The sequence below is a fragment of the Ranitomeya variabilis genome, chromosome 7 (genome assembly GCF_051348905.1).
Source record: "Ranitomeya variabilis isolate aRanVar5 chromosome 7, aRanVar5.hap1, whole genome shotgun sequence".
NCBI lineage: Eukaryota > Metazoa > Chordata > Amphibia > Anura > Dendrobatidae > Ranitomeya > Ranitomeya variabilis.
This window is the reverse complement of record NC_135238.1, coordinates 135,384,795-135,406,150: the sequence shown is the minus strand read 5'-3', so window position 1 is coordinate 135,406,150 and position 21,356 is coordinate 135,384,795. Positions and strand designations below refer to the sequence as shown.

Sequence of the window (21,356 nt, the reverse complement as noted above, 5' to 3'; positions counted from 1 at the left end):
AACACAAGGAAGCGAATAATCTCCTGGTGATCCGGATTAATACGCATAGTTACTTGTGTCCAGTATTGTGGTTTATTACTAGCCAATGGCGTGGAGTCAATACCCTTCAGAGGTATAGGAACTTCCAGAGGCTCTAAATTAAACCCACAGCGTTTGGCAAAGGACCAATCCATAAGACTCAAAGCGGCGCCAGAGTCGACATAGGCGTCCGCGGTAATAGACGATAAAGAGCAAATCAGGGTCACAGATAGAATAAACTTAGACTGTAAAGTGCCAATTGAAACAGACTTATCAACCTTCTTAGTACGTTTAGAGCATGCTGATATAACATGAGTTGAATCACCACAATAGAAGCATAACCCATTTTTTCGCCTAAAATTCTGTCGTTCGCTTCTGGACAGAATTCTATCACATTGCATAATCTCTGGCGCCTTCTCAGTAGACACCGCCAAATGGTGCACAGGTTTGCGCTCCCGCAAACGCCGATCAATCTGAATAGCCATTGTCATGGACTCATTCAGACCTGTAGGCACAGGGAACCCCACCATAACATCTTTAATGGCATCAGAGAGACCCTCTCTGAAATTCGCCGCCAGGGCACACTCATTCCACTGAGTAAGCACAGACCACTTACGAAATTTTTGGCAGTATATTTCAACCTCATCTTGCCCTTGAGACAGGGCCATCAAGGCTTTTTCAGCCTGAATCTCTAAATGAGGTTCCTCATAAAGCAACCCCAAAGCCAGGAAAAACGCATCCACATTGAGCAACGCAGGATCCCCTGGTGCCAAAGCAAATGCCCAATCCTGAGGGTCGCCCCGGAGCAAGGAAATTACAATCCTGACCTGCTGTGCAGGATCTCCAGCGGAGCGAGATCTCAGAGACAAAAATAATTTACAATTATGTTTGAAATTCTGGAAGCGAGATCTATCCCCGGAGAAAAATTCAGGTAAAGGAATTCTAGGTTCAGATATAGGAGCATGAATTACAAAATCCTGTAAACTTTGAACCTTCATAGCGAGATTATCCAAACCAATAGCTAAACTCTGAGGATCCATTTTAATCAGGTGAAATCAGAACCATTCAAGGATTAGAAGGAGAGAGAGACGAAGGCTGCAGTAAGCAGAGATGCAAGTGAATCAACTAATGAGCAAACTCAGAAAAAAAAAAAAAAAAAATTCTCTGCAGACTTCTTTTCTCTCCTTTCTTCTGCCAATTATTTTAACTCTTGGCCGGCCAAACTGTCATGGTTCTCAATGGCAAGAGACCGTAGTAAAGCATACAAAGGACTAGCTCTTGGAAGATGGGAACTCGAGCTGACTGTGAGCTAAACCTACCGCACAACTAACAGTGGCCGGGTAGCGTGCCTACGTTTTATCCCTAGACGCCCAGCGCCAGCCGGAGGACTGACTGACCCTAGCAGAGGAAAATACAGACCTGGCTTACCTCTAGAGAAATTTTCCCCAAAAGGCAGACAGTAGCCCCCACATATATTGTCGGTGATTTTAGAGGAAAATGACATACGAAGTATGAAGATAGGTTTAGCAAATTGAGGTCCGCTTACTAGATAGTAGGAAGACAGAAAAGGGAACTTCACAGTCAGCTGAAAACCCTTTTAAAACACCATCCTGAAATTACTTTAAGACTCTAATATCAACTCATGACACCAGAGTGGCAATTTCAGCTCACAAGAGCTTCCAGCCTCAGAAATATTCAAAAACAGAGAACTGGAACAAAAATGCAAAACAATCTTAGGACTACAAGTCCAACTTAGCTGATAGTAGTCTAGGAGCAGGAACATGCAACAGAAAGGCTTCTGGTAACATTGTTGGCCGGCATAGAAATGACTGAGGAGCAAGGCTAAATAGAAACTCCCACATCCTGATGGAAACAGGTGAACAGAGGAGATGAAGCACACAAGTTCAGTACCACCAGTAACCACCGGGGGAGCCCAGAAACCAAATTCACAACAGTACCCCCCCCTCAAGGAGGGGGCACCGAACCCTCACCAGAACCACCAGGGCGATCAGGATGAGCCCTATGAAAGGCACGGACCAAATCGGAGGCATGAACATCAGAGGCTGTCACCCAAGAATTATCCTCCTGACCGTAGCCCTTCCACTTGACCAAATACTGAAGTCTCCGTCTGGAAACACGGGAGTCCAAGATCTTCTCGACAACGTACTCCAACTCACCCTCAACCAACACCGGAGCAGGAGGCTCAACGGAAGGCACAACCGGTACCTCATACCTGCGCAACAATGACCGATGTAAGACATTATGAATAGAAAAAGATGCAGGGAGGTCCAAACGAAAGGACACAGGGTTAAGAATCTCCAATATCTTGTACGGGCCGATGAACCGAGGCTTAAACTTAGGAGAAGAAACCTTCATAGGGACAAAACGAGAAGACAACCACACCAAGTCCCCAACACAAAGACGAGGACCAGCACGACGACGGCGGTTGGCAAACTGCTGAGTCTTCTCCTGGGACAACTTCAAATTGTCCACCACATGCCCCCAAATCTGATGCAACCTCTCCACCACAGCATCCACTCCAGGACAATCCGAAGACTCCACCTGACCGGAAGAGAAACGAGGATGAAACCCCGAATTACAGAAGAAAGGAGAAACCAAGGTGGCAGAACTAGCCCGGTTATTGAGGGCAAACTCCGCCAAGGGCAAAAAGGCAACCCAATCATCCTGATCCGCAGACACAAAACACCTCAAATAAGTCTCCAAGGTCTAATTAGTTCGCTCGGTCTGGCCATTAGTCTGAGGATGGAAAGCAGACGAAAAAGACAAATCAATGCCCATCCTAGCACAGAACGCTCGCCAAAATCTAGACACGAATTGGGTTCCCCTGTCAGAAACGATATTCTCCGGAATACCATGCAAGCGAACCACATTTTGAAAAAACAGAGGAACCAGCTCGGATGAGGAAGGCAATTTAGGCAAGGGGACCAAATGGACCATCTTAGAGAAACGGTCACACACCACCCAGATGACAGACATCTTCTGAGAAACAGGGAGATCAGAAATAAAATCCATGGAGATGTGAGTCCAAGGCCTCTTCGGAATAGGCAAAGATAACAACAATCCACTAGCCCGAGAACAACAAGGCTTGGCCCGAGCACAAACATCACAAGACTGCACAAAACCTCGCACATCTCGCAACAGGGAAGGCCACCAGAAGGACCTAGCCACCAAATCCCTGGTACCAAAGATTCCAGGATGACCAGCTAACGCAGAAGAATGGACCTCCGAGATGACTCTACTGGTCCAATCATCCGGAACAAACAGTCTACCAGGCGGGCAACGATCAGGTCTATCCGCCTGAAACTCCTGCAAGACCCGTCGCAAGTCTGGGGAAACAGCAGATAATATCACTCCATCCTTAAGGATACCTGTAGGTTCAGAACTACCAGGGGAATCAGGCTCAAAACTCCTAGAAAGGGCATCCGCCTTCACATTTTTAGAACCCGGTAGGTAAGAAACCACAAAATTAAACCGAGAGAAAAATAACGACCAGCGCGCCTGTCTAGGATTCAGGCGCCTGGCAGACTCAAGATAAATCAAATTCTTGTGGTCGGTCAATACCACCACCTGATGTCTAGCCCCCTCAAGCCAATGACGCCACTCCTCAAAAGCCCACTTCATAGCCAAGAGCTCCCGATTACCAATATCATAATTTCGCTCAGCGGGCGAAAATTTACGAGAAAAGAACGCGCAAGGTCTCATCACGGAGCAGTCGGAACTTTTCTGCGACAAAACCGCCCCAGCTCCGATTTCTGAAGCGTCGACCTCAACCTGAAAAGGAAGAGTAACATCAGGCTGACGCAATACAGGGGCGGAAGAAAAGCGGCGCTTAAGCTCCCGAAAGGCCTCCACAGCAGCAGGGGACCAATCAGCAACATCAGCACCCTTCTTAGTCAAATCAGTCAACGGCTTAGCAACATCAGAAAAACCAGTTATAAATCGACGATAAAAATTAGCAAAGCCCAAAAACTTCTGAAGGCTCTTAAGAGAAGAGGGTTGCGTCCAATCACAAATAGCCTGAACCTTGACAGGGTCCATCTCAATGGAAGAGGGGGAAAAAATGTACCCCAAAAACGAAATCTTTTGAACCCCAAAAACACACTTAGAACCCTTTACACACAAGGAATTAGAGCGCAAAACCTGAAAAACCCTCCTGACCTGTTGGACATGAGAGTCCCAGTCATCCGAAAAAATCAAAATATCATCCAGATACACAATCATAAATTTATCCAAATATTCACGGAAAATGTCATGCATAAAGGACTGAAAGACTGAAGGGGCATTTGAAAGACCAAAAGGCATTACTAAATACTCAAAATGGCCCTCAGGCGTATTAAATGCGGTTTTCCACTCATCCCCCTGCTTAATTCGCACTAAATTATACGCCCCACGAAGATCAATCTTAGAGAACCACTTGGCCCCCTTTATTCGAGCAAACAAATCAGTAAGCAGTGGCAAAGGATACTGATATTTAACCGTGATTTTATTCAAAAGCCGATAATCAATACACGGCCTCAAAGAGCCATCTTTTTTAGATACAAAGAAAAAACCGGCTCCTAAGGGAGATGACAAAGGACGAATATGTCCCTTTTCCAAGGACTCCTTAATATATTCCCGCATAGCAGCATGTTCAGGCACAGATAGATTAAATAAACGACCCTTTGGAAACTTACTGCCCGGAATCAGATCTATAGTACAATCGCAATCTCTGTGCGGAGGTAGTGAACCAAGTTTAGGCTCCTCAAAAACGTCACGATAATCAGATAAAAATTCCGGAATCTCAGAGGGAATAGATGACGAAATGGAAACCAAAGGTACGTCCCCATGAGTCCCCTGACATCCCCAGCTTAACACAGACATTGCTTTCCAGTCGAGGACTGGGTTATGAGATTGCAGCCATGGCAATCCAAGCACCAACACATCATGTAGATTATACAACACAAGGAAGCGAATAATCTCCTGGTGATCCGGATTAATACGCATAGTTACTTGTGTCCAGTATTGTGGTTTATTACTAGCCAATGGCGTGGAGTCAATACCCTTCAGAGGTATAGGAACTTCCAGAGGCTCTAAATTAAACCCACAGCGTTTGGCAAAGGACCAATCCATAAGACTCAAAGCGGCGCCAGAGTCGACATAGGCGTCCGCGGTAATAGACGATAAAGAGCAAATCAGGGTCACAGATAGAATAAACTTAGACTGTAAAGTGCCAATTGAAACAGACTTATCAACCTTCTTAGTACGTTTAGAGCATGCTGATATAACATGAGTTGAATCACCACAATAGAAGCATAACCCATTTTTTCGCCTAAAATTCTGTCGTTCGCTTCTGGACAGAATTCTATCACATTGCATAATCTCTGGCGCCTTCTCAGTAGACACCGCCAAATGGTGCACAGGTTTGCGCTCCCGCAAACGCCGATCAATCTGAATAGCCATTGTCATGGACTCATTCAGACCTGTAGGCACAGGGAACCCCACCATAACATCTTTAATGGCATCAGAGAGACCCTCTCTGAAATTCGCCGCCAGGGCGCACTCATTCCACTGAGTAAGCACAGACCACTTACGAAATTTTTGGCAGTATATTTCAACCTCATCTTGCCCTTGAGACAGGGCCATCAAGGCTTTTTCAGCCTGAATCTCTAAATGAGGTTCCTCATAAAGCAACCCCAAAGCCAGGAAAAACGCATCCACATTGAGCAACGCAGGATCCCCTGGTGCCAAAGCAAATGCCCAATCCTGAGGGTCGCCCCGGAGCAAGGAAATTACAATCCTGACCTGCTGTGCAGGATCTCCAGCGGAGCGAGATCTCAGAGACAAAAATAATTTACAATTATGTTTGAAATTCTGGAAGCGAGATCTATCCCCGGAGAAAAATTCAGGTAAAGGAATTCTAGGTTCAGATATAGGAGCATGAATTACAAAATCCTGTAAACTTTGAACCTTCATAGCGAGATTATCCAAACCAATAGCTAAACTCTGAGGATCCATTTTAATCAGGTGAAATCAGAACCATTCAAGGATTAGAAGGAGAGAGAGACGAAGGCTGCAGTAAGCAGAGATGTGTTGTGAATTTGGATTCTGGGCTCCCCCGGTGGCTACTGGTGGAATTGAACTTGTGACATCATCTTCCCTGTTCACCTGTTCTGATTAGATCTGGGTGTCGCTATATAACCTGGCTTCTCTGTTAGATGCTTGCCGGTCAACAATGTTATCAGAAGCCTCTCTGTGCTTGTTCCTGCTCCCAGACATCTACTAGATAAGTTGGACATTCGTCCATGTTTTGTTTTTGTATTTTGGTTCCAGTTCACAGCTGCAGTTTCGTTACTGTGTCTGGAAAGCTCTTGTTGATCAGGAATTGCCACTCTGGTATTATGAGTTAATGCCAGAGTCCTAAAGTAATTTCTGGATGTGTTTTGTTAGGGTTTTCTACTGACCATGAAAGTATGCTTTCTGTCTTCTGCTATCTAGAAAGCGGACCTCAAATTTGCTAAAACTATTTTCCTGCTGCGTTTGTTGTTTCATCTCATATCACCGCCAATATATGTGGGGGGCCTCTGTCTCCTTTTTGGGCATTTCTCTAGAGGTGAGTCAGGTCTTATATTTCCCTCTGCTAGCATTATTTAGTTCTCCGGCCGGCGCTGGGCATATAGGGATAAAAAGTAGGACATGCTACCTGGCTACTTCTAGATGATGCGGTAGGTTTAGTTCATGGTCAGTACAGTTACATCTTCCAAGAGCTTGTTCCTATTGAGGCTTATGCTAGTTCTCTGGCCATGGAGATCATGACAGTTTGACCGGCCACTAAAGGGTTAAAATCCTTGGCCGAGAAAGGAGAGAAATAAGAAGTCTGCTGAGAGTTTTTTTTTTTTTTTTTTTTTTTTTCTCTGTACTCTTAATTGGATCACTTGCCAGTTTGTCTATGCTGCAGTCTTTCTTTTTTTTCTCTCTCCTTCTAATCTTTGAATGGCTCTATGTTCACCTGTCTATAATGGATCTACAGAGTGTAACTGCAGGTTTGAATAATCTCGCCACGAAAGTACAAAGTTTGCAAGATTTTGTTGTTCATGTTCCGGTATCAGAGCCGAGAATTCCTTTGCCGGAATTCTTCTCAGGGAATAGATCTAGCTTTCAGAATTTTAGAAATAATTGTAAGTTATTTTTGTCCCTGAAATCTCGTTCTGCTGGAGACCCTGCACAGCAGGTTGGGATTGTGATTTCCTTGCTCCGCGGCGACCCTCAAGATTGGGCTTTTGCATTGGCACCAGGGGATCCTGCGTTGCGCAATGTGGATGCGTTTTTTCTGGCCTTGGGCTTGCTTTATGAGGAACCTCATTTGGAACTTCAGGCAGAAAAAACTTTGATGTCCCTATCGCAGGGGCAAGATGAAGCTGAAATTTACTGCCAAAGATTCCGTAAATGGTCTGTGCTTACTCAGTGGAATGAGTGTGCCTTGGCGGCTACTTTCAGAGAGGGTCTTTCTGATGCCATTAAGGATGTTATGGTGGGGTTCCCTGTGCCTGCAAGTCTGAATGAGTCCATGACAATGGCCATTCAGATCGATAGGCGTCTGCGGGAGCGCAAACCAGTGCACCATCTGGCGGTGTCCACTGAGAAGACGCCAGAAAACATGCAGTGTGATAGAATTCTGTCCAGAAGCGAGCGGCAGAATTTTAGACGGAAAAATGGGTTGTGTTTCTATTGTGGGGATTCTACTCATGTTATATCAGCATGCTCTAAGCGTACTAAAAAGCTTGATAAATCCGTTCCCATTGGCACTTTACAGTCTAAATTTATTTTGTCTGTGACCCTGATTTGCTCTTTGTCATCTGTTACTACGGACGCCTATATCGACTCTGGCGCCGCTTTGAGTCTTATGGATTGGTCCTTTGCCAATCGTTGTGGGTATGATTTAGAGCCTTTGGAGACTCTTATTCCTCTGAAGGGGATTGACTCCACCCCATTGGCTAATAATAAACCACAATACTGGACACAAGTGACTATGTGTATTAATCCGGATCACCAGGAGACTATTCGTTTTCTGGTGCTGTATAATCTACATGATGATTTGGTGCTAGGATTGCCATGGCTGCAGTCTCACAACCCAGTCCTTGACTGGAGAGCTATGTCTGTGTTGAGCTGGGGATGTAAGGGGACTCATGGGGACGTACCTTTGGTGTCCATTTCATCATCTATTCCCTCTGAAATCCCTGAGTTCCTGTCTGATTATCGTGACGTCTTTGAAGAACCCAAGCTGGGTTCGCTACCTCCGCACCGTGAGTGCGATTGTGCTATAGATTTAATTCCGGGTAGTAAATACCCAAAGGGTCGTTTATTTAATCTGTCTGTGCCTGAACATACTGCTATGCGAGAATATATAAAGGAGTCCTTGGAAAAGGGACATATTCGTCCATCGTCATCTCCCTTAGGAGCCGGTTTTTTCTTTGTGTCAAAAAAAGACGGCTCTTTGAGACCATGTATTGATTATCGGCTTTTGAATAAAATCACGGTTAAATATCAATACCCATTGCCGTTGCTGACTGATTTGTTTGCTCGCATAAAGGGGGCCAAGTGGTTCTCTAAGATTGATCTCCGTGGGGCGTATAATTTGGTGCGGATCAGGCAGGGGGATGAGTGGAAAACCGCATTTAATACGCCCGAGGGCCACTTTGAGTATTTGGTGATGCCTTTTGGTCTTTCTAATGCCCCTTCAGTCTTCCAGTCCTTTATGCATGATATTTTCCGCGATTTTTTGGATAAATTTATGATAGTGTATCTGGATGATATTCTGATTTTTTCGGATGATTGGGACTCTCATGTCCAGCAAGTTAAGAGGGTTTTTCAGGTTTTGCGGTCTAATTCTCTGTGTGTCAAGGGTTCTAAGTGCGTTTTTGGGGTTCAGAGAATTTCCTTTTTGGGATATATTTTTTCTCCCTCTTCCATTGAGATGGATCCTGTCAAGGTTCAAGCTATTTGTGATTGGACGCAGCCCTCTTCTCTTAAAAGTCTTCAGAAATTTTTGGGCTTTGCCAACTTTTATCGTCGATTTATTTCTGGTTTTTCGGATGTCGTTAAGCCATTGACCGATTTGACTAGACAGGGTGCTGATGTTGCTAATTGGTCCCCTGATGCTGTGGAGGCCTTTCAGGAGCTTAAGCGCCGTTTTTCTTCTGCCCCTGTGTTGCGTCAGCCTGATGTGACTCTTCCTTTTCAGGTTGAGGTCGACGCTTCTGAGATCGGGGCTGGGGCAGTGTTGTCGCAGAAAAGTTCTGACTGCGCCGTGATGAGGCCTTGTGCCTTCTTTTCCCGTAAATTTTCGCCCGCTGAGCGGAATTATGATGTTGGGAATCGGGAGCTTTTGGCCATGAAGTGGGCGTTTGAGGAGTGGCGCCATTGGCTTGAGGGGGCCAGACATCAGGTGGTGGTATTGACTGACCACAAAAATTTGATTTATCTTGAGACCGCCAGGCGCCTGAATCCTAGACAGGCGCGCTGGTCATTATTTTTCTCTCGGTTTAATTTTGTGGTATCGTACCTACCGGGTTCTAAGAATGTTAAGGCGGATGCCCTTTCTAGGAGTTTTGAGCCTGATTCACCCGGCAACTCTGACCCCACAGGTATTCTTAAGGAGGGAGTTATCTTGTCAGCCGTTTCTCCAGACCTGCGGCGGGCCTTGCAGGAGTTTCAGGCGGATAGACCGGATCGTTGTCCGCCTGATAGGTTGTTTGTTCCTGATGATTGGACCAGTAGAGTCATCTCTGAGGTACATTCTTCTGCATTGGCAGGTCATCCTGGAATTTTTGGTACCAGGGATTTGGTGGCAAGATCCTTCTGGTGGCCTTCCCTGTCACGAGATGTGCGAGGCTTTGTGCAGTCTTGTGACGTTTGTGCTCGGGCCAAGCCTTGTTGTTCTCGGGCTAGTGGATTATTGTTGCCCTTGCCTATTCCTAAGAGGCCTTGGACACACATCTCGATGGATTTTATTTCAGATCTGCCTGTTTCTCAGAAGATGTCTGTCATCTGGGTGGTGTGTGACCGTTTTTCTAAGATGGTCCATTTGGTTCCCCTGCCCAAATTGCCTTCTTCTTCCGAGTTGGTGCCCCTGTTTTTTCAAAATGTTGTTCGTTTGCATGGTATTCCTGAGAATATCGTTTCTGACAGAGGAACCCAATTTGTGTCTAGATTTTGGCGGGCATTCTGTGCTAGGATGGGCATAGATTTGTCTTTTTCGTCTGCTTTTCACCCTCAGACTAATGGCCAGACCGAGCGGACTAATCAGACCCTGGAGACATATCTGAGGTGTTTTGTGTCTGCTGACCAGGATGATTGGGTTGCTTTTTTGCCATTGGCGGAGTTCGCCCTCAATAATCGGGCCAGCTCTGCCACTTTGGTGTCCCCGTTTTTCTGTAATTCGGGGTTCCACCCTCGATTTTCCTCCGGTCAGATGGAATCCTCGGATTGTCCTGGAGTGGATGCGGTGGTGGAGAGATTGCATCATATCTGGGGGCAGGTGATGGACAATTTAAAGTTGTCCCAGGAGAAGACTCAGCTTTTTGCCAACCGTCACCGTCGTGTTGGTCCTCGGCTTTGTGTTGGAGATTTGGTGTGGTTGTCTTCTCGTTTTGTCCCTATGAGGGTCTCATCTCCTAAGTTTAAGCCTCGGTTCATCGGTCCGTATAAAATATTGGAGATTCTTAACCCTGTTTCCTTCCGTTTGGACCTCCCTGCATCCTTTTCTATTCATAACGTTTTTCATCGGTCGTTATTGCGCAGGTATGAGGCACCGGTTGTGCCTTCCGTTGAGCCTCCTGCTCCGGTGTTGGTTGAGGGTGAGTTGGAGTACGTTGTGGAAAAAATCCTAGACTCCCGTGTTTCCAGACGGAGACTCCAGTATCTGGTCAAGTGGAAGGGATACGGCCAGGAGGATAATTCTTGGGTCACTGCATCTGATGTTCATGCCTCTGATCTGGTTCGTGCCTTTCATAGGGCCCATCCTGATCGCCCTGGTGGTTCTGGTGAGGGTTCGGTGCCCCCTCCTTGAGGGGGGGGTACTGTTGTGAATTTGGATTCTGGGCTCCCCCGGTGGCTACTGGTGGAATTGAACTTGTGACATCATCTTCCCTGTTCACCTGTTCTGATTAGATCTGGGTGTCGCTATATAACCTGGCTTCTCTGTTAGATGCTTGCCGGTCAACAATGTTATCAGAAGCCTCTCTGTGCTTGTTCCTGCTCCCAGACATCTACTAGATAAGTTGGACATTCGTCCATGTTTTGTTTTTGTATTTTGGTTCCAGTTCACAGCTGCAGTTTCGTTACTGTGTCTGGAAAGCTCTTGTTGATCAGGAATTGCCACTCTGGTATTATGAGTTAATGCCAGAGTCCTAAAGTAATTTCTGGATGTGTTTTGTTAGGGTTTTCTACTGACCATGAAAGTATGCTTTCTGTCTTCTGCTATCTAGAAAGCGGACCTCAAATTTGCTAAAACTATTTTCCTGCTGCGTTTGTTGTTTCATCTCATATCACCGCCAATATATGTGGGGGGCCTCTGTCTCCTTTTTGGGCATTTCTCTAGAGGTGAGTCAGGTCTTATATTTCCCTCTGCTAGCATTATTTAGTTCTCCGGCCGGCGCTGGGCATATAGGGATAAAAAGTAGGACATGCTACCTGGCTACTTCTAGATGATGCGGTAGGTTTAGTTCATGGTCAGTACAGTTACATCTTCCAAGAGCTTGTTCCTATTGAGGCTTATGCTAGTTCTCTGGCCATGGAGATCATGACAGAGATGCAAGTGAATCAACTAATGAGCAAACTCAGAAAAAAAAAAAAAAATTCTCTGCAGACTTCTTTTCTCTCCTTTCTTCTGCCAATTATTTTAACTCTTGGCCGGCCAAACTGTCATGGTTCTCAATGGCAAGAGACCGTAGTAAAGCATACAAAGGACTAGCTCTTGGAAGATGGGAACTCGAGCTGACTGTGAGCTAAACCTACCGCACAACTAACAGTGGCCGGGTAGCGTGCCTACGTTTTATCCCTAGACGCCCAGCGCCAGCCGGAGGACTGACTGACCCTAGCAGAGGAAAATACAGACCTGGCTTACCTCTAGAGAAATTTTCCCCAAAAGGCAGACAGTAGCCCCCACATATATTGTCGGTGATTTTAGAGGAAAATGACATACGAAGTATGAAGATAGGTTTAGCAAATTGAGGTCCGCTTACTAGATAGTAGGAAGACAGAAAAGGGAACTTCACAGTCAGCTGAAAACCCTTTTAAAACACCATCCTGAAATTACTTTAAGACTCTAATATCAACTCATGACACCAGAGTGGCAATTTCAGCTCACAAGAGCTTCCAGCCTCAGAAATATTCAAAAACAGAGAACTGGAACAAAAATGCAAAACAATCTTAGGACTACAAGTCCAACTTAGCTGATAGTAGTCTAGGAGCAGGAACATGCAACAGAAAGGCTTCTGGTAACATTGTTGGCCGGCATAGAAATGACTGAGGAGCAAGGCTAAATAGAATTTCCCACATCCTGATGGAAACAGGTGAACAGAGGAGATGAAGCACACAAGTTCAGTACCACCAGTAACCACCGGGGGAGCCCAGAAACCAAATTCACAACAGGAACTCAACACTGCACATGCTTCAGAGACTGTGCCAACAGAGGCGGGCTGTTATGTTTTTGTGGGAGGATACACATACACGGGCAGGCAGTAGGATGGCAGACATGGAGTTGTCAGGTGTGCAGTGGTCCAAGATACAAGACATGTGTCAAGTCCTTCAGTGTTTTGAGGAATGCACACGGCTGGTTAGTGCAGACAACGCCGTAATAAGCATGAGCATCCCCCTAATGCGTCTGCTGATGCAAAGTTTGACGCACATAAAGGAGCAGGCGTCTGCACCAGAGGAAGAGGAAAGCCTTGATGACAGTCAGCCATTGTCTGGTCAGGGCAGTGTACAGGACGAGGTAGCGGGCGAAGAGGAGGTGGAGGACGAGGAGGATGATGGGGATGTGTATATTTTTAATGCGGAAGCTTTCCCGGGGGCACTGGAAATTGGTTGCGTGGCAAGGCCGGGTTCTGGTTTTTTGAGGGACACAAGTGACGTAGATTTGCCTGAAACTGCCCCTCAACCAATCACAACCGGAGATTTGACAACTGGAACTTTGGCCCACATGGCGGATTATGCCTTACGTATCCTAAAAAGGGACACACGCATTACGAAAATGATGAACGATGACGATTACTGGTTGGCCTGCCTCCTTGATCCACGCTATAAAGGCAAATTGCAAAATATTATGCCACATGAGAACTTGGAACTAATATTAGCAACCAAACAATCAACTCTTGTTGACCGTTTGCTTCAGGCATTCCCAGCACACAGCGCACGTGATCGTTCTCACAAGAGCTCCAGGGGGCAGCAGACTAGGAGTGTTAGGGGTGCACACATCAGAAGTGGCGTTGGACAGAGGGGTTTTCTGACCAGGTTGTGGAGTGATTTTGCTATGACCGCAGACAGGACAGGTACTGCTGCATCAATTGAAAGTGACAGGAGACAACATTTGTCCAGTATGGTTACTAACTATTTTTCATCCCTTATCGATGTTCTCCCTCAACCGTCATTCCCATTTGATTACTGGGCATCAAAATTAGACACCTGGCCAGAATTGGCAGAATATGCATTGCAGGAGCTTGCTTGCCCGGCAGCAAGTGTCCTATCAGAAAGAGTATTCAGTGCTGCAGGTTCAATATTAACCGAAAAAAGGACTCGTCTGGCTACCCAAAATGTTGACGATCTAACATTCATTAAAATGAACCACAACTGGATTTCGAAATCTTTTGCCCCACCTTGCCCGGCCGACACCTAGCTTTCCTATGAAAAGCTCTTGCCTGTGGACTACTGTGAATTACTTTTCTAATGTATAATTTGCTGCAGCTGATTGTCCAGCATACGACATGTTTACACCTCCCTAAATGGCCAAACTCCCCACACGGGGCCGTGGTATCGCGACTTGGCGCAAGCACCCGTGAGACTGCTGTTTGTCTGAAGAGGTGGGTGTGGCCGCTTTTGGTCGACGGCACTGCCACTGGGTCCCTCATAGTACAATGTAGTGTCTCTGGCGGTGGTGGTGCGCACCCAACGTCAGACACACCGTTGTAACATGAGGGGCCCTGGGGCGGTCCCGCCGGCCTCAAGAGAGTTCCCCCCTCCCCCAGCTCAAACTGTGCTCTACCACGTGCAAACTTATGTCGCACAGCTCCACCAATCTTTAGTCTATTCGCTGACATCATTCAATGTCTGGCACTGACAATACAAATTTGTAGACATCTATGATGCAACTTAAAGTAGTCTGTGTCTGTGTCCTATATTGGCATCATTAAATAGTTACTGCCAAATTACTATGTCAGAAACTCAGCAGATGAGCCCACCCCTGTACCTAAGTATGCCACCTTTTTTTTTTTTTGGTTGTTTTGCGAGACATTAACATCTATTTATATTTTGGGAGTACTGGGACAGACACTCCTTGCAATACTCCTCCACTGACCACCAAGCTGCCATCCATGTATCCGATGTAAAACTGCCATGAGCCTATTGTTTGTTATTTTAGGCCTTTGATAGCCTGTCTGCGGTCACTCCTTGCAATACTCCTCCACTGACCACCAAGCTGCCTGCCCGTGTATCCATGTAACCGATGTAAAACTGCCATGAGCCTATTGTTTGTTATTTTAGGCCTTTGATAGCCTGTCTGCGGTCCCTACTTTAAATACTCCTCCACTGACCACCAAGCTGCCTGCCCGTGTATCCATGTAACCGATGTAAAACTGCTATGAGCCTATTGTTTGTTATTTTAGGCCTTTGATAGCCTGTCTGCGGTCACTCCTTGCAATACTCCTCCACTGACCACCAAGCTGCCTGTGTATCCATGTAACCGATGTAAAACTGCAGTATTTTGCTTATAAAAAAGAAAATACTGGAGAGATATCAAATGCAGACATTTTAACATTAAAAACAAAAACACATACAACAAAAAACTGGTACAGTACAAAAATTGGCCACCAGCTACAAAAACTTTCTCCTGCAAGTAGTTAACTGAAAGGTTTTTTTCCATTGAAAACACAGATATTGCATCCACCGAGTGTTGTCCTGTCGCGTCTTCTTTATATTATTGCCAAGAAGCTGCAACTGAATAAAGCTGAGCTTCTACCTTCGGCCTCTTATTAACTGCTTTTTTAAAAAAAAAATTGGCCACCAGCTACAAAAACTTTCTCCTGCAAGTAGTTAACTGAAAGGTTTTTTTCCATTGAAAACACAGATATGGCATCCACCGAGTGTTGTCCTGTCGCGTCTTCTTTATATTATTGCCAAGAAGCTGCAACTGAATAAAGCTGAGCTTCTACCTTCTGCCTCTTATTAACTGCTTTTTTTAAAAAAAAATTGGCCACCAGCTACAAAAACTTTCTCCTGCAAGTAAACTGAAAGGTTTTTTTCCATTGAAAACACAGATATGGCATCCACCGAGTGTTGTCTTGTCGCGTCTTCTTTATATTATTGCCAAGAAGCTGCAACTGAATAAAGCTGAGCTTCTACCTTCGGCCTCTTATTAACTGCTTTTTTTAAAAAAACATTGGCCACCAGCTACAAAAACTTTCTCCTGCAAGTAGTTAACTGAAAGGTTTTTTTCCATTGAAAACACAGATATGGCATCCACCGAGTGTTGTCCTGTCGCGTCTTCTTTATATTATTGCCAAGAAGCTGCAACTGAATAAAGCTGAGCTTTTACCTTCCGCCTCTTATTAACTGCTGTTTTTTTAAAAAATTGGCTGTTCCGGCCTACTAAAGGTGTCTGCCCCTGCCTGGTGTTGTCCTCAACTGAATAAAGCTGAGCTTCAACCTTCTGTTCCAAAATAACGATTTTTAAAAATGAAATTGGCTGTTCCGGCCTAGTAAAGGTGTCTGCCCCTGCCTGGTGTTGTCCTCAACTGAATAAAGCTGAGCTTCAACCTTCTGTTCCAAAATAACGATTTTTAAAAATGAAATTGGCTGTTCCGGCCTAGTAAAGGTGTCTGCCCCTGCCTGGTGTTGTCCTCAACTGAATAAAGCTGAGCTTCAACCTTCTGTTCCAAATTACGATTTTTAAAAATGAAATTGGCTGTTCCGGCCTACTAAAGGTGTCTGCCCCTGCCTGGTGTTGTCCTCAACTGAATAAAGCTGAGCTTCAACCTTCTGTTCCAAATTATGATTTTTAAAAATGAAATTGGCTGTTCCGGCCTAGTAAAGGTGTCTGCCCCTGCCTGGTGTTGTCCTCAACTGAATAAAGCTGAGCTTCAACCTTCTGTTCCAAAATAACGATTTTTAAAAATGAAATTGGCTGTTCCGGCCTACTAAAGGTGTCTGCCCCTGCCTGGTGTTGTCCTCAACTGAATAAAGCTGAGCTTCAACCTTCTGTTCCAAATGACGATTTTTAAAAATGAAATTGGCTGTTCCGGCCTACTAAAGGTGTCTGCCCCTGCCTGGTGTTGTCCTCAACTGAATAAAGCTGAGCTTCAACATTCTGTTCCAAATTACGATTTTTAAAAATGAAATTGGCTGTTCCGGGCTAGTAAAGGTGTCTGCCCCTGCCTGGTGTTGTCCTCAACTGAATAAAGCTGAGCTTCAACCTTCTGTTCCAAAATAATGATTTTTAAAAATGAAATTGGCTGTTCCGGCCTAGTAAAGGTGTCTGCCCCTGCCTGGTGTTGTCCTCAACTGAATAAAGCTGAGCTTCAACCTTCTGTTCCAAATTACAATTTTTAAAAATGAAATTGGCTGTTCCGGCCTAGTAAAGGTGTCTGCCCCTGCCTGGTGTTGTCCTCAACTGAATAAAGCTGAGCTTCAACCTTCTGTTCCAAATTACGATTTTTAAAAATGAAATTGGCTGTTCCGGCCTACTAAAGGTGTCTGTCCCTGCCTGGTGTTGTCCTCAACTGAATAAAGCTGAGCTTCAACCTTCTGTTCCAAAATAACGATTTTTAAAAATGAAATTGACTGTTCCGGCCTACTAAAGGTGTCTGCCCCTGCCTGGTGTTGTCCTCAACTGAATAAAGCTGAACTTCAACCTTCTGTTCCAAAATAACGATTTTTAAAAATGAAATTGGCTGTTCCGGCCTAGTAAAGGTGTCTGCCCCTGCCTGGTGTTGTCCTCAACTGAATAAAGCTGAGCTTCAACCTTCTGTTCCAAATGACGATTTTTAAAAATGAAATTGGCTGTTCCGGCCTACTAAACGTGTCTGCCCCTGCCTGGTGTTGTCCTCAACTGAATAAAGCTGAGCTTCTACCTTCTGCCTCTTATTAACTGCTGTTTTTTTAAAAAAATTGTCTGTTCCGGCCTACTAAAAGCGTCTGCCCCTGCCTGGTATTGTCCTCAACTGAATAAAGCTGAGCTTCAACCTTCTGTTCCAAATTACGATTTTTAAAAATGAAATTGGCTGTTCCGGCCTAGTAAAGGTGTCTGCCCCTGCCTGGTGTTGTCCTCAACTGAATAAAGCTGAGCTTCAACCTTCTGTTCCAAAATAACGATTTTTAAAAATGAAATTGGCTGTTCCGGCCTACTAAAGGTGTCTGCCCCTGCCTGGTGTTGTCCTCAACTGAATAAAGCTGAGCTTCTACCTTCTGCCTCTTATTAACTGCTGTTTTTTTAAAAAAATTGGCTGTTCCGGCCTACTAAAGGTGTCTGCCCCTGCCTGGTGTTGTCCTCAACTGAATAAAGCTGAGCTTCAACCTTCTGTTCCAAATGACGATTTTTAAAAATGAAATTGGCTGTTCCGGCCTACTAAACGTGTCTGCCCCTGCCTGGTGTTGTCCTCAACTGAATAAAGCTGAGCTTCAACCTTCTGTTCCAAATTACGATTTTTAAAAATGAAATTGGCTGTTCCGGCCTAGTAAAGGTGTCTGCCCCTGCCTGGTGTTGTCCTCAACTGAATAAAGCTGAGCTTCAACCTTCTGTTCCAAAATAACGATTTTTAAAAATGAAATTGGCTGTTCCGGCCTAGTAAAGGTGTCTGCCCCTGCCTGGTGTTGTCCTCAACTGAATAAAGCTGAGCTTCAACCTTCTGTTCCAAATTACGATTTTTAAAAATGAAATTGGCTGTTCCGGCCTAGTAAAGGTGTCTGCCCCTGCCTGGTGTTGTCCTCAACTGAATAAAGCTGAGCTTCAACCTTCTGTTCCAAAATAACGATTTTTAAAAATGAAATTGGCTGTTCCGGCCTACTAAAGGTGTCTGCCCCTGCCTGGTGTTGTCCTCAACTGAATAAAGCTGAGCTTCTACCTTCTGCCTCTTATTAACTGCTGTTTTTTTAAAAAAATTGGCTGTTCCGGCCTACTAAAGGTGTCTGCCCCTGCCTGGTGTTGTCCTCAACTGAATAAAGCTGAGCTTCAACCTTCTGTTCCAAATGACGATTTTTAAAAATGAAATTGGCTGTTCCGGCCTACTAAAGGTGTCTGCCCCTGCCTGGTGTTGTCCTCAACTGAATAAAGCTGAGCTTCAACCTTCTGTTCCAAATTACGATTTTTAAAAATGAAATTGGCTGTTCCGGCCTACTAAAGGTGTCTGCCCCTGCCTGGTGTTGTCCTCAACAGAATAAAGCTGAGCTTCAACCTTCTGTTCCAAATTACGATTTTTAAAAATGAAATTGGCTGTTCCGGCCTACTAAAGGTGTCTGCCCCTGCCTGGTGTTGTCCTCAACTGAATAAAGCTGAGCTTCAACCTTCTGTTCCAAATGACGATTTTTAAAAATGAAATTGGCTGTTCCGGCCTACTAAAGGTGTCTGCCCCTGCCTGGTGTTGTCCTCAACTGAATAAAGCTGAGCTTCAACCTTCTGTTCCAAATTACGATTTTTAAAAATGAAATTGGCTGTTCCGGCCTACTAAAGGTGTCTGCCCCTGCCTGGTGTTGTCCTCAACTGAATAAAGCTGAGCTTCAACCTTCTGTTCCAAATTACGATTTTTAAAAATGAAATTGGCTGTTCCGGCCTTCTAAAGGTGTCTGCCCCTGCCTGGTGTTGTCCTCAACTGAACAAAGCTGAGCTTCCACATTCTGGCTTTCGGCCTATACTATCAGATATTAAACTGCATTTGGCCTACTAGTGTGGTTAGGCCCTTGAAACAGTGTCTGCTGCTCTTGGGTTTGCTACTCCACTGAACAAAGTAATGCCGCCTGTTTAGTCCTGTTACCAATTTTGAACTGCATTTAGCCTACTTTATTCTTTGGCCCTATATCTGTTTCCTCCTCATCCTGCCCATTGCCCAGCCACTGCTAGATGAGTCTGCTGGTACATTGACCTAGACCACTACATTCCCCTTGTACTCTACACAGCCAGAATCTGACCCTGCTGAAAGTAAGGTTCCCCTTCCCGCATGTTATACCACCTTACACAGGGAAAAGAGGAAGGTGCAGATGAAAGTGCAGGTTCCTTCATCAGGTGGGGGGGGCATACTCGTTGGCGACGTCACTGGCACAGGGCCCCTCAGAGTACGCAAAAGTGTCGCTGCTGGTGGGAGGCGCCCCCGCCATGCAAACACACCGCCGTACTTTGAGGGGCCCTGTGCCAGTGCCAATGCGAACGAGTGGGCCCCCCCTGCTTGCTCAGGATCACAGCACTTGCAACATTGAAATACTTACCTCTCCCTGCAACACCGCCGTGACGTAGTCCGCATTTCCTGGGCCCACGAAAAACTTGAGCCAGCCCTACTCCCCCCACAACTTTTGCCAAATGACCCCCAATTTCCTATGCCCAACTATTATTATAAAGTTAATTAAGATTGACAAGCTTCAGAAACAAGAATGGATGTTTTTGGCATTAAAATGGGCACTGTAGGTGTTTTCCTGGCCTCCACTCACTGCCGACTATGCTTCCCCATTGACTTGCATTGGGTTTCGCGTTTCGGTCGATCCCCGACTTTTAGCGATAATCGGCCGACTGCACTCGACTCGACTCTGGACAAAGTCGGGTTTCACAAAACCCGACTCGATCTTAAATAAATGAAAGTCGCTCAACTCTATTAGACATATGAGTCTTATCAGATAACAGTGATAAAGTCAGTTCTGACCTTTTCTGGGTGCACTTTCTTCTTTTTAACTGTGCCTTCTTTTTACCTGTACTTTCCTATGATTGTGCAACATTATACAGGGGAAAAACTACACACCCACAGAGAAGAATCTCTGTTAATGCCCCCTTGGTTGAAAGAGAAATTAATGTCTAAATTTTACAAGCTGCTATCTCCACAATGCAGTAAATAAAATAACAACTACATTTTCAGGTAATCAGACACTTTATTATGTAATAGCCAGCTTGGCATGGAAAAAGTGGTGAAAGATCCTCTTTAAAAGCGAACTAAAAGGAATACAGTGGACATATGAGCCCAATGTGTTTATGTGGAATGCACTACCTCAATCCCGGCCCCACAAGTGCCCCTCAAGATTTTTGCTAACAGCTTATATGAATAAACATTATACAATAAGGCTAAAACTTTGATCACACAACATTACAACCATAATGTCATTTGTGATATTGTATTTAATGATTGCCTATGTGGTCACATTGCAAACTACTGTAAACCAGGCACTGTTATAAAAAATCCAACATTGTTAAATTGTTGTTTACAGCAAGTTTCTTTTGCCCAATACATTTCAATTGTGTGACTTACAGCTCACATGAGACCTGGTGCAATTTGGATTTTTCTTTTTTATAGTCAAATCTCTGATATACGAGAAAAAAAACAGCTGAAATGCACAGTAGCTGCAACATTATTAGAAAAGGCACACATTACACTTGTTCTAAAATTTATATTGAATATTGCACAATTCTTATATGTACAATTTATTTTATCTTTCTTTATAGGTTTATGTAAAAAGAATGTTGTATCATATGTCTAAGTAGTATAAAATAATACAGGAGCATAACAAACTGCAAGCAGCTTCTTGATGGCTGATGGCTATACTATTCTTACCTGCACAGGTCTTCTGCTCGTAGAAACTACTGAAGTATATCGCCCTGGCTGTTTATAAAGGATGTAGTGGAAGTAACAATGCTTATGGGCAGGCCTATAACCATGAGCTCATATCACATCGGCACTAAGTTAACCCCTTAACGACCGCCGATAAGCCTTTTAACGGCGGCAGTTAAGGGTACTTAAACCACAGCGCCGTAACGGCGCTGTGGAAATAGTGAATAGCGCCACCAAGAGTCGGAACATGATTCGGGGGGTTTTTACCGACCCCCGAGTTGCGATCGCCGGTAATTAACCGTTTACAGGCAGTCGCAAAAAAAACCAAAA

General features: G+C 44.9%; 1 protein-coding gene across 1 annotated transcript in view; it reads right to left on the bottom strand.

Annotated features, from left to right (window-relative positions):
- Positions 1–21,057, bottom strand: part of CPO (carboxypeptidase O) — a 593,649-nt gene extending 572,592 nt beyond the window's left edge. Inside the window, exon 1 of the mRNA XM_077275735.1 lies at positions 21,030–21,057. The gene's annotated coding sequence lies outside the window, so the exon portion shown is untranslated. The remainder of the gene's footprint in view (positions 1–21,029) is intronic.
- Between the last annotated feature and the right edge of the window lie 299 nt (positions 21,058–21,356).